The sequence below is a fragment of the Rattus norvegicus genome, chromosome 11 (genome assembly GCF_021556685.1).
Source record: "Rattus norvegicus strain SHRSP/BbbUtx chromosome 11, alternate assembly SHRSP_T2T, whole genome shotgun sequence".
NCBI classification, from domain to species: domain Eukaryota; kingdom Metazoa; phylum Chordata; class Mammalia; order Rodentia; family Muridae; genus Rattus; species Rattus norvegicus.
In genome coordinates this window covers 45,064,170-45,076,460 of record NC_141544.1, presented here as the reverse complement: position 1 = coordinate 45,076,460, position 12,291 = coordinate 45,064,170, and positions in this window count along the sequence as shown.

The following is a 12,291-nucleotide window of genomic DNA, read 5'->3' as shown; positions in this document are numbered from 1 at the left end:
GGCTTGGTCGCACGCACTTATCCGCTGAGCCATCCCACCTGCCCTCTTTTTTTTTTTTTTTTTTAAGATTTATTTATTTTACACAAGTACATTATGGCTGTCTTCAGACATACCAGAAGAGGGTGCCAGATCTCATTACAGATGATTGTGGGCCACCACGAGGTTGCTGTCACCTACCCTCTTGCGTAGAATTCAAAACAGTCTGTAGATGATGACGTACGTCGCAAGGGAAGTGGAAATGACTCCCTATTTCCTAATTATGAGCCGTATGCAGGGATTTCTTTCTGAAGAACACAATACACAAAGAAAGAAACAATGGGCTTGCAACGCGGCCCCCTTCCCCCCACAAAAAAAAAAAAAAACAAAAAACCACTGCCTCAGACCAATGACTAAGCTCAAAGCCACGCGACCAGCATGCCATAAGATGACATAGTAAGGAGGATGGATGTTTACTCGGTGCTCTTCCTCTCCTACACCCTACAGCCCTAAAAATGCAGGAAGCTGACCCAACAAGCATGCAAACCAAATGGGACGTGGTGCCATGGGCAGGGTCATGAGATGGAAGTGAGTGTGAGGGGAAATCTGAGGCCACCTGCATGAAGCCTGGCTTCAACTCAACATGACACAACAGTGTCTGCCTGCCTGCTGAGTGTGCCATTGCTGTAGATGCCAGTAAGAGTGGTGTGTGTGTGTGTGTGTGTGTGTGTGTCTGTATATGTGTGTTTGTGTGTCTCTGTGTGTGTGCATGTGTGTGTCTCTGTGTGTGTGTCTCTGTGTGTGTGCATGTGTGTGTGTCTATGTGTGTGTGTGTCTATGTGTGTGTGTGTCTGTGTGTGTGTCTATGTGTGTGTCTATGTGTGTGTGTGTGTCTGTGTCTGTGTCTGTATATGTGTGTTTGTGTGTCTCTGTGTGTGTGCATGTGTGTGTGTCTATGTGTGTGTGTCTGTGTCTGTGTATGTATATGTGTGTTTGTGTGTCTCTGTGTGTGTGCATGTGTGTGTGTCTATGTGTATGTGTGTGTCTGTGTATGTATATGTGTGTTTGTGTGTCTCTGTGTGTGTGCATGTGTGTGTGTCTATGTGTGTGTGTCTGTGTCTGTGTATGTATATGTGTGTTTGTGTGTCTCTGTGTGTGTGCATGTGTGTGTGCGTGTCTGTGTCTATGTGTGTGTGTGTCTGTGTGTGTGTCTCTCTGTGTGTATGTGTGTATGTGTATACTTGCATCTTTTTGTCTCACTGTCTCTCTCTTCTCTGTGTGTGCATGTGTGTATCTGTCTGTGTCTATGTGTGTGTGTCTATGTGTGTGTATGTCTGTAGGTTTCTGTGTGTGTCTCTGTGCGTCTGTGTGTGTGTGTGTCTGTGTATGTATACGTGTGTGTGTCTCTGTGTGTGTGCATGTGTGTGTGTCTATATGTGTGTATGTCTGTGTGTGTCTGTGTCTATCTGTGTGTATGTCTCTGTGTGTCTGTGTATGTGTCTCTCTGTGTGTATGTGTATACTTGTGTCTCTCTGTCTCACTGTCTCTCTCTGTCTTTGTGTGTGCATGTGTGTGCATGTGTGTGTGTGTCTGTGTCTATCTGTGTGTATGTCTGTGTGTGTATGTCTCTGCGTGTCTGTGTGTGTGTCTCTCTGTGTGTATGTGTATACTTGTGTCTCTCTGTCTCACTGTCTCTCTCTGTCTTTGTGTGTGCATGTGTGTGCATGTGTGTATCTGTCTGTGTGTCTATGTGTGTGTATGTCTGTAGGTTTCTGTGTGTGTCTTTGTGCGTGTCTCTGTGTGTGTGTGTCTGTGTGTGTGTGCCTATCTGTGTGTGTCTCTGTGCGTCTCTGTGTGTGTGTGTGCGTGTCTGTGTGTGTGTGTATGTCTGTAGGTTTCTGTGTGTGTCTTTGTGCGTGTCTGTGTGTGTGTGTGTGTGTGTGTGTGTGTGTGTGTGTGTGTGTGTGCAGGCTGCTCTGGCTTCCTTTCCTCTGCTCTGACTAAAGGTAACTCAGAGGAGGAAAGGGCTTATTTGGCTCACACTTCCAGGCCACTGTCCACCGTCAAGGGAAGTCACAGAAGGAACTCGGACAGGGATTTGAAGGCAGGTCTGGCTTCTATTCTATACAACGTTCCCTATAACCAAGGAACTCACTTCATAAGCAAAGAAGTGCATCAGGAACCATAGGAGATGCTGCTCGCTGACTGACACACAGGCTTATGCTGAGCTAGCTTTCTTCTGTACTGTATCCCCTCATAGGGTTGGTGCTGCCCACAGTGGGCAGAGCCCTCCTAAATAGATTAATCATCAAAGCCCCTGAAGACATGGCCACAGTCCAACCTGACCTAGACAATTCCTTAGTTGAGGTTTTCCCCTTAGATAATGCCAGGCTATGCCAAGCCAGCAGCTGACCGAGGCAGGAACTCCAAGCTAGGCTCACAGCTCAAAAATCCCAAACTATGCTAAATAAAAAGGGTATTTCTTAGAACCCTGCTCAATAGCCAGTTCTTTCGGTGTTTCCACTGTTTGCTCCCTGCCACAGGGAGTGGCAAGGTGGCCTGAGTCCTGCCTTGCTGTATCATGGCCAATCCTCTGCCAGCCAGTCTGACAAAACCAGCTAGCTTCTGGTCCAGTGAGAGACCCTGTCTCAAAAACTAAAGGGAGGATGACCGGCTGAGGAAAGGCATCCCGAACTCAGCCTCTCTTCACACACACACTCGTAGTCGAGCACACCAGCGTGCACACCAGTGTGCACACTCACACCTTTAAAGCACGTGACAGAGTCAACCGCCCACCCCTCACTTCCCTCTCAGTAGTCATGGACTTCTGAACCCAGTTCAAGTATTTCTCAAGAAGACAAAGATTTCTCCAGAGAAGAACCAGTTCCGTCCACTGCATGTTAATGCCCAGACACCCCAGCCCTGCCTGGCCATTGGGAACCATGGGATACAATAGCTTCCTTTGTGTTTCTCCTAATCTGCAAAACAGATGCAGCCTGGACCGTCTCCATCAGGCCGTCCTCAGGACACATGAGGCCCCACCACTCTGGCTCACGGTTCTGCATTCCCAGTGGGCAGTATCCCCATAAATCAGGCAACTGATTCCAACTCTAAAATGTGTGGCAAAGGAGTCCTGGTAGAAAGAGCCAATGTTGTTAGCTTATGACTTTTTGTCTAATCGTTGAATCCCATTAAATCCATATGGTATGAAACAAGATGGGCTTCAATAAAGATGGTTCTGAATGTGATTTCTTAACCATGTCTGCTGTCTGTGTCCTTCAGTGAGTCTGAAGGCAAGAACGGGAAAGCGTGATGGCTTCCTTCTTGTGGTGTCCAGTCCCAGAGAGAAAGCCAAGCAAAGTAGAATGTCCAAATACAGGCTTTGATGAGCTCCGGCCTCCTGGCTCTCTGCCTGCCTTGGTCCCCTCTGAGAGCATCGTGGGCTGCAGAGCTTCCCTGACAGCTTCCTACCATCCCAGGTAGCATGTGATGGTGGGTTCTAGGATGTTACGTGTCACAGTGTCTCAGCATACCTGAAGCTTTGCCACTTCTCTTGTCTTTTGGGAAGCACCTCATATACTCCTCTCCCACTCCCCCTGTGGCTCTGGATGCCCAGACTTGACCATCGGCAGAACATCAGAAGGACAGTGAAACCTTGGCTGCTTGAGCCTTGTTCCACATGTGGGCTGTAAGTGTTGTGGAGTTGGGGCCTGTTTCATTTCTGTCGTTGTGATAAATACTCTGACAAAAAGCAACATGTGGGTGGGATAAGGACTTATTTGGCCTACAGAGAGAATGAATGCATCCTTGCTTACTTGATCCCCTGCCCACCTCTCTCTTTCAGCTAGTTTTTGCCTCTCTTATACTAGTCAGAACCCATGCATAGGGAATGACGCTGCCCATAAGGGGCTCACAGATAACTTTCTCTCAGGATATACGTTGTCTTTCATTCTCTTTGCAGGGTGTTTCCTGTTGTGATAATTATTATCTGGGGGCTTCTAGGCCACCTTAGATCATTCAGTTCCCAAATAAAAAAAACCCAAAACCTTTATATTTATAACAAGCCTTAAAGCACTAGAGCTGGGCAGATACCAGTCCTCTAAGCTATTTTGCCTACTTCCCTGTCAAAATCCTGAGCTATCACTTGCCTTGCTCTGCCTGGGTGGCTCCTACTCCAACAGCCAGCCCTCACGGCCATGTGCTCTACCTCACAGCGACTTCTTCCTTCGTGTCTTCTCTTCTCTCATGGTCCTTGCCTCAGACCCCAAGTCGGGGGACTTTGCTCCACCCCCTTTCTTCTGCCCATCCCAGTCTGTAGACATCTTTATCGACCACAGGGATAACTTAGGGGGCAAGGTTTACACAGCAAAATCTGGTGATCTCGTCTCAGAACCATCAGATCTTGGGGTATAGAATTTAGCGTTTGAATATACAGCAGCTCCAGACCAAGCCACTACAGTTTCTTAGAACAAATATCTTTTCTTTTGAATAGTGTAAAATTCACTAAATTTCCCTTTTCTGGAATGTGATTTTGGTATTAAGTCTGGGGACTTGTTATCAAGCCCTGGGGCCCCAAGACGTTATCTTCTTTTCCCTAAAGCTTTATGTTCTAAATCCAAGTGCACCGCCCACTCCCAGCTAGACTCTCTACATTGGGGTGCTTAGGCTGAGATCTGTGGCTCGTTCTTGGAAGCTATGGGGAAGGCTGTCTTCCTTCCTGCACTGACTCGGCAGTTAAGGGAGCTCCCTGCTCTTGCAGAGGACCCAATTTAGTTCCTAGCACCCACATCAGACGATCATTGTGAATTGGGCCAGGCCTGGGCTGGTGATCCTGGGCTATTTGAGCAGCCCAGGAGAGTCAACAAGCAGGCCCCTCCTGGCCTCTGTATCAGCTCCAGCCCCTGTCCTGTTTAATCCTGGTCTGGGATGCAGGAGTGTAAGACAAAATAAACCCCTTTCTCCCAGGTTGTTTATGGTCATGGTGTTCTATCACAGAAACAGAAACTCCGACTAAGACAGGATCCAACACCCTTGTCCTGTGCTCTGTGTATCTCCTCGAGCATAGACTTAATACACATGATTTAAAACTGATCTTTTTTAAGTTAAAATATAACCACATCCCTCCCTCACTTCCAAGATTCTTTATTAAGAAACAAATATCAGGGCTGGAGAGATGGTTCAGTGGTTAAGGGCACTGGCTGCTCTTCCAGAGGTCCTGAGTTCAAATCACAGCAACCACATGGTGGCTCACAATGATCTGTAATGGGATCCAATGCCCTCTTCTGGTGTGTCTGAGGACAGCTACAGTGTACTTATATATAGTAAATAAATACATCTTAAAAAAAAAAAACTTGTTCCTTTCTAGCATGAATAGGTTTTTTTTTTTTTTTTTTTGGTTCTTTTTTTTTTTTTCGGAGCTGGGGACCGAACCCAGGGCCTTGCGCTTCCTAGGTAAGCGCTCTACCACTGAGCTAAATCCCCAGCCCCCATGAATAGGTTTTTTAAAAGAAAAGAATCAATAAAATCTATATGATTTTCATGTCATCTTTTGTTTTCTGAGAGACTCCTCCCTGCATAACAGGTGCCGATGGCTGGGACACCTGAAGTCCCAGGGGCTCCAGGTCGATATGGAGTGGTATCGTTAGAGTTTATAAAAGTCCAAGCGAGGGGTTGGGGATTTAGCTCAGTGGTAGAGCGCTTGCCTAGGAAGCGCAAGGCCCTGAATTCAATCCCCAGAAAAAAAAGAACCAAAAAAAAAAAAAAAAAAGTCCAAGAGAGACAAATAATTTTCCAGTCAGGTAAAAGAGGAAAGGAAATGTCATGGTGCGAGGCAATCCCTTCTCCCTAAGCCCCTGTGCTGTTCTAACCCTCAGAAGCCCATCATGCTATGGCCACACTGGTGTGAAAATACCCGTCCAATGATTCAATGAGTTGTTTGCCTTGAATATTTGTCAGCTACTCTCTTTGGTTCTCCCAAGGGATGTAAAGATTCAGTCTTCCTTTAGGATCTGACCTAGAGTCAAGGAGTCAGGTCCACTTGACTCAGAGCCAGAACCTAAAGTCCTTTGCTTCCCTTTTCTGGTTCCTGCAGCTTCTTCCTCCCACTAAGTACACATCCACGGCCCATTGCATCCTAACGCTCTGAGGGGAAGACTTAGGAGGTGGGTTTATTTCCTACCCAAGCCCGTGTGGGAAAGGACAGGTTCTCCAGAACAGGACATTTCCTTTGTATGGTAGGGACAAAGCTAAAAATCTCAGCTCAGTATCTTTATCTGACATCAGAACGTCAAACACTGATCAGACTTCTCACAAAGCAGGATACTGGTTCTTCATGGTGTCCTGCCCAGGCCAGCTCCCCAAACCACCTTGAAGAGGTCTGTGCCTTAGCATCTCCAGGACAAGAACCTCAGATCTGCCCAGGTTGGAAGATCTCCAACCTTCCCCAGATATGCAACAGAAGAAGGTCTCCTCACAAAACAATCTCTGCTCGCTCTTCCCCAAACAAGCCAGGAGGGCAGCTGTAATTAGATTGCCACAAACACACCACAGTTAATAAGTGACATAAATTACCATATAAATGCTGAGCTGTGAGCCCAAAACTTGACAGGACCTTTCAGATCCAACAGACCTTGGCACAGAGCAGAGTTCTCCGAACTCACATATGATCTGTCTTTTGCAGTTCTTTTGAGAAAGCTATTTACTCTGTAAGCCATGTTATTCTTCACCGGAGATGACAGGCCCTTCCAAGTTAATTAACTGCATTCCAAAGAAAACAGGGGGGAACTTAAAGACAAGATTGGAAGGTTTAGGGGTGCGAGAGAGAAGGCATGAGAGGACCTTGTAAACTGTGGTTTCTAGTACTTTGGCAATGCCCATGAGCTCCAGACAGCAGACAATACCAAACCATGGGATTTTTTATTTTTTATTTTTTGAAATTCCATGTTGTTGCCAAGGTTTACACATGGCCAGCTTGGTGGATGCTGCCCGGGCTGAGTGGATTGGACACAGGCTTCTGTGGACTCCAAGCTAAACTCCCACCATGGCAGAGGCTAGCGAGTTCTAAGGAACCATCTTTTTCTGATCCTCGCGATTCCCCCTACTTTATTTATGTCTTTAAAATTAATTTTTTATCTACTACTGCGTGTGTGATTGTGAGTCTGAGTGTGTTACAAAGCATATTTGTGTGTGTGCACACATACACATGCCTGAGCCATGGCACATGTGTGGACGTCAGAGGACAACTGTGTGAAGTTGACTGGTTCCTTCCTTGTCCACATGAGTTCCGGGGATCAAACTCAGGTTGTCATCATGCCTGCAAAGTAAGCACCTTTACCAGTTGAGCCACACCCCTGACCTGTCTTTATCTCTTTAATTGAGGTGGAAATTCATGTAATACAAAAGTAGCCTTAAAATGCCCAGTTTGATGTCTTTGTACAACTGCCTCTATCAAGATCCAAAACATTGTTACCACCCCCAAAAGAAAGCTCTGCATCTTTAAACAGGCAAATCCCCGTTTGTCCCTCCCCCTTAGTAACTACCAATCGGCTGTCTGCCTCCATTTGTCCCTCCCCCTTAGTAACCGCCCCCTTAGTAACTACCAATCAGCTTTCTGTCTGCCTCTGGAGTGACTCATCCTGGATATTTAAATGATGGAATCATACAATATAAGATCTCTTATCACAGCTCCTTTCACTTTGAAAAATGCTTAAAAACTTAGTCATGTCAATACTCCCTTTTATGACTGAATAATATTCCACCCTATGGGTGTACCATATCTGCTTATCCATCCCTTAATGGACATTTGGATTGTTTGACCTGTGACTCTGTGGCTTTTGTGCATAGTGCTATTATGAACAAGCATATAAAAGCTTTTATTCGAATACATTTTTAATTACTTTGGCAATTATCCAAATTAATATCCAGCAATTAATTAGGCGAGTCAAAAAATAAGTTTGTGTTTAACTTTTTAAAGGACCACCAAGGTGGGTTTTTTCCCTCCTTTTTGAGTATAGTTGTATCTTCATTTAAGATCATGTCTTCACTATTATTTCTGAGATTTAGAATAGCAACAACAAAAAGCAAGGTGGTCACAGATCGCTAGGCCGTCTTTGCGCCAAAACTCCACCCTTAAATTAACATGCAGAAAGTAAGTATAGCGATGGAAGTGGGCCAGTAAGAGACCGGAAACATTCTCTAATTGAACTGTGATCTGGAAAGTTTCCCTCAAACAGAAGCACTGCGTGTCCTTTCTACTCAAGATTGCAAACCGCGCCACAGCAGAACAGACCCGGATGGCCAACCCCAATACCTCAGAGAGGTCCTCGTGCCCATGGTTCAATTGCATGCATAACAACTCTAACTACTCAGGACTGAACACCGACCAATCAGAGTTGCCCTCATTTACATAAAAAATTATATGCAAGGAAACTGTACACAAAGTGACTCACCCTATCCAGTGAGGACACTCCCTTGGCCTATCACATCACAGGTGGTTCTTCCGTTACTGAATCTGCTACTCTCTGTAGTAAACTAAGTGGTTATTGTTACTATAAAAAAAATTCGCAATATTGCAACCTTGCTGAAACACGGATTTGGGCAGCCTAAATTTACGTTCCTGGACAATGGCCACCCATATTTGACTCTAGAATAAACTCTTCCATCCTCTTTAAGTGAGAGATGTGTTTGTGTTGACAAAGATAAGCGGATTGTAGATTAGAGCACCACTGTGAGATCTAATAGAATTTCAGGTAGGGTACGAGAGGTTTAGCATGATTACTGGACTGCTGATTGGAGACTGTATTGGCCCTACACACCCCAGAGCAAAGGAATAGGACCAAGCTCACTTGCTCTGTAGGCTCCTGAGCATAGAAGCAATAAATGTACTGAGAAACTTCGGGTGTGGTCAATGTGTACAGCAAGGCTACTACAATATGTATTCATAGCCTTTCTTGTTAACAGTAAGCCCTAGATCTACATTCGTCTATGCCTTCGAGGATTGACTAATAGTGATCCAACGCTCTAATAATCAATGTTACCCAAAGCATCCCTTATTGCATCTCGTTCCCCCTTTTGGTCACAGTTTTATGCACATGTGTTTATGGTGTATATGACATATACACTATCATTGATTTAGATGCAATTTATAAGTGAACACGACTGCAGTGAATACATTGAGATCAGGTTACACCACTCAAAGTTACTCCCTTTGTATAAACATTTTCCAGTCAATGGCTTGACCCAGGAGACTCTATCTCTTGTTTGAAGAGAATTTGTAAGTCTTTTTTTTTAAACAGTTTGTAGGTGAAGGTGGTCTCATCGAGATATGCTTGAAGTTATGGAGACTTGGAACAAAAAAGTTTTATTTTCATTTTTTAAAGGACATTATTTTACTTTATGTGTGTGAGTATTTTGTCTGTATGTGCACCACAGGCATGCTGTGCACAGAGGACAGAAGAGGGAGCCAGAGTCCCTGGAACAGGACTTACAGATGGTTCTGAACCACCATGCGGTGCTGGGAACTGAACCCAGGTCCTCTGCAAGAGCAGCAAGTACGTTTAACCTCTCAGCCACCTCTCTGGGCCAAGGAGGTTTTATTTTAGAAAGTAAATTCGTGAGTTCTTTGGGGCTGGGTGGGGTGGGTCTGATATGATAACCTACTAGAATTGCCATGAGCCTGCAGCATCCTACAGAGTTGCAGAGTCAAGCTGAGGAGGAAGCTATGGGGATAGGAATGTCCCCTAACTTGTGGGTGAGAACACGTAACATAATGTCATGCCTTGCTGTCCATTACACATGAGGCTAAAGGGTTTTCTATATCAGGACTCCACAGCTGCCCCTGAGGAGACTAACTCTTTGACTTTTGAACATTTGCTAAACACTGGCTACTACCCACATTTGTTGGAAGAGGCCCTGAGTTACTGACTCAAGTAGGAAAAAGTATCAGAAATAAATATCACATTTTCACCTGTCAAGTCAAAGGTCACTCAAGGTGTTGTAATGTCATCTGCTGTTATTAAAGAGGGTGATGGGTTACCAGGTGGGCAGTATGGGTCTTCAAGGGTGAACGTCAGAGTTGAAAACCCATCCTTCTTTCAGAGGCTGAGTCACTGTCCCTTACGGTGGTTTCTCTCTCTCTGAAGAGGTGGCCAAGTCATTCCTTAGAACTCTAGTGAGAAAAGATCTTCTCCGGGTCTCTGTCACAGTTACAGCAAGTATAGTCCCTTCAGGATCCACCTCAGCCGGGAGTCCCTCCAAGGCTTCAGGTTAACTGCTTGGAGGAACTCTATCATTCCCAGGCCCAAGACTATCACCTTGGTTTATTCTTCTGTCTGTGATTGATTTCTCTGGGCTTTATGGTCCATCTCCACCTTTTTCCTATCATTGAAATCCCCAAAGCCAAATTTAATGCTAACTTGGGGTTGTTTAGGTCCTGTTGGTTCCTTTTCACTGGGTCACTGGGTCATTGGGTCACTGGATCCCTGGGTCACTGGGTCACCCATTTGCCTTTGTACATAAGTTAAAGCCCTCAGGAAAAGCCCTGTCATTGTAGGGCTTTACAAGCAGGAAGCAACAGATTGGTTTTAAAGTGGCTTCTCCTTTTAATCAGCCCCAAATTGGCCAAAATAAAAACCTTGGAAAAGCTGTCTTCAAAAGAGCACACAAGCAGACAGACAGAAAACGAGCAAACAATACTCAAGCAGATGGACAAACAGTAACTCTCACACCCAAATACCTAACTTCACATTTAAAACCATCCTAAAATATATTTTCATGCACATGCATACATCTTAAATTAGGCATGCCAAGAATAGTCACATTTTAGCACAGGAGTTAGGAAAAATATAAAAAATTAAGTAGCTACAGAGTTTGTTACTTAGTTGTTATAATGACATGGGGTGGGGGGGGCTACATTGAGTTGGTCTCCTGTTGCTTAAACACAAAACAACAATACCTAGAAACTATTATCGTGAAAACATGTGGATTGTTGTCTATACGCAGGTGAGGGCAGGCACAAGGTAAGGCAAGGCTTGTGATCAGGCAGTGAAAAAGTAAGATACATACACACAGAGTTTTGAAGGGAGGGAGAGAGAGAGGAGAAAGGAGAAGAACCAAGATAGAGGCAGAGAAGGACCACCCAGATCTGTGCAGCTATAAATGGCCACAGATGGTTATGAATATTTTATAAGGGATGGATTTTTATAGGATAATTTGTCTTATCTAGGTGGGCAGTTTATATCAATATTAATTGGCTCTGAGTTTATTGTGTGGACATTTTGTAGGGTGAGACTTGACTGATATAAATCTGATTGATAAATTACAAGCTTCTAGAGTTGATTTTACCAGGATATTGGGAGTTGTGACTACAACCACAGGGGGCGGATGCTGGGAATGTGAGCAGAGTTCACAGTAGAGAGTCACAAGAGGGCAGCCACTGCTGGGCCCAGAGAGTGACTGCGTGGGATGGAAATTGGAAATTTAGCAAGTCGGGTTGAGATGTTTTGCTGATTGAGATGAAAACCCCACAGATGCCACGTGGCCCAATGGTGGGTTGGTGTCTTGGTGTTTTGGTTTGGTTTGGTTTTTGGTTTTATTATTTACCACAACAAAAATGCATGACACAGTTACATTAAACCCCAGAGGACACACCAGTAAGAACAACAGTGAAGAATTTACAGCTCTCTGTCTTTAAGCAAAGGCCCTTGTACAAGCATGGACATCCAAAGGAGAAGCTTGGGCTGGCGAGAGAGATGGCTCAGCAGGTGCAGGCGCTGGCATTGATCCAAATAGTGGAAGAAAAGAACAGACCTCTACAGGGTATTCTCTGACTTCCACACACCTGGCATTGCATTTACACACACACACGCATGCACACACACACGCACATACACACATAGGCACACACTCACACACACACGCACACACACTCACATGCACACACTCACGCATACACACACACTCAAACTCACACACATACACACCACAAACACACACTAAATAAATAAACAAACAAGCAAAAAAGGGGAAGGCTTCTGTGTGGACTTAAGCGCTGTCATTCTGACTAGCAGCAGAGGGAGGCAGCTGAGGTAACTGCTTTCCTGAGGGCCTCAACCAGCCTGCTGAGAACTAAGAAGGGATTGTCCTCCTTTCCCACATAACCTCTCTGATCTTGTCATAGCTGATATGTGACCTGCATGTGGGCAGCCCTGTTGGACTGAGGTAATGCCAGGCAGCGGTTGGAGGGTCTTAGCAGCCAGCCAATGAGCTTTCAACCAAGTCATCCATTTGCTCATCTCCTGGCATCCACCCAGATCCAAT